This window comes from Echinops telfairi, unplaced genomic scaffold, assembly GCF_000313985.2.
Source record: "Echinops telfairi isolate 266 unplaced genomic scaffold, ASM31398v2 ScPeMD7_18;HRSCAF=68, whole genome shotgun sequence".
NCBI lineage: Eukaryota > Metazoa > Chordata > Mammalia > Afrosoricida > Tenrecidae > Echinops > Echinops telfairi.
The window spans coordinates 98,169,589-98,171,418 of NW_022103915.1; the positions used below are offsets into that span (position 1 = coordinate 98,169,589).

Below are 1,830 nucleotides of genomic sequence, written 5' to 3' on the forward strand. Positions count from 1 at the left end.
GCCACGTGGAGACCCACGCCAGTGCTGAGATGCTTCCACCACCACTGGATCCACAAGACTTTCCACCCACTGGCCTGAAATCTTTCTGCATTCAGCGTTGTTGCATGTGCTGCTAGAGTCTGAAGAGGAATTTACAGACTGGTATCGGACATATGGGCTAATATCGGACTTAGAACTTGATCTGAACCGGGCTGGGATGTTTTCTCAATATACAATTGCTCTTTTATATAAAGCTCTTTCTTATACCCATATGAGTGTCAATGAATTTGTTTCCCTTGTCTACCCAGACTCACATAATGTAGAAAGTCGTTAGCTGTACTTGGAAAGCTGGTTTTGCCTGACATGTCTGATGAGCACTAATAAGTGCATGTAGCTTCTAATATCAGAATCCTTGTCAATATTTTCTCCAGTGAACATGTTACTTTCACAAAGGAAAAAGGTTTTGAAAAACTTAAAGATGACATATTGAGGAAAAAACAAGATAGGCACTCACATGGCAACAATGGTTAGGTAGTTGGGTTCCCCTTGGGTTCCCATATTCCTTTTGTGAAGCCACCCTGTGGGCCAGGCACCCAGCAAAGTCCTGAGCATCCAGCAAAGACCAGAACTGGGATCACTTGTATTCTCAATCCCACTCCCTTGCACCAACCCTCTCCTTTCTCTGAACACATTGCAGGCTTTGCTCATTTTGAGGATACTCCACGCTTGCCTGGATGCCTAACTCATAGCTCAACTTATCCGTAAACAGCTCAGGACAGACAAGGTCGAATAATACAGAGGACAGGAATCTTGCATCTTCTGGGTGGGCTATCTCAGCACAATGCCAGCACACTTAGGGGGAGCTCATGCCCCATGTGTGGAGTGAATGAATGGTGGGGAAGCTCCGCCGTTTGTCCAAGTGGTAAAGAGACTGATGGGCAGCCCCACCTTCCCTGCTCCCACAGATACTTATGCAGATGGTCAAGCCTTGGGTCCAGCCACACCCGGAACGACTTCTCCCGGAAAATTGGCATCTCCACCGGCCCAAAGTGTCCTCGTGAATGGAACACGGAGCCTGATTCTATGGAGGGAGGTCCATTCAGATCTGGGGGTAACCTTAGGGCATGGGTCGTGAGCATTTTTTGATGATGATGGTCGAGATCATGATGAGCATCAGACACGGTGTACAAAGAGAATCCAATAGCTAAGCAGTCATTTAAAAATGGTGTTACTCTAAATCCTCTCCTTGAAGTTGCTTACACAAGTTTTTATTGCATGGGCTTGTAAGCAGAGGTGACATCTAAATTCCTTAGCAGCTGGTATGGTCTCAGAAAGGATGCCAACCCTTGTGCTTGCGCAGCTGTCCAAAAGGTGCCCGCTCTGCCACCCAGGAACCGTCCAGTGTCCGGGTCCCGGTCCAGAGTCACAGGGAAGGGTGCTAGAGGCAGGGGCTTACTCAGGAAAGTGGATGTTGACCGCCAATATGGAACTATCTCAATATTTTTGCAACTGATATGATCATACCAATGTGTACCCACCTAACTTCTTTAGTCTGATTGGATTTGGAACGGATGGAGCCAGCAAAGAGGGCTTAGAGACTACCTGAAGACAGTCTGGTGCATTTTTAAAAAGCTCAAAGCCAAACTCACTGCCATCTGACGGTTCTGACGCATAGGGACCCTACAAGGCAGGGTAGAACTTTCACTGGGAGTTTCCGAGACTGCAACAAGACTGCAACTCTTCTTTGTTATTATTGTTTGTTTTTCGTTTTTTGATTTTTTAAAATAATTTTATTAGGGGCTCATACAACTCTTATCACAATCCATACATACATCAATTGTGTAAAGCGCA

At 46.1% G+C, this 1,830-nt stretch overlaps 1 pseudogene; it reads left to right on the top strand.

Annotated features, from left to right (window-relative positions):
- LOC115868696 overlaps positions 1 to 1,830 on the top strand; it is a 38,493-nt pseudogene that overhangs the window by 1,478 nt on the left and 35,185 nt on the right.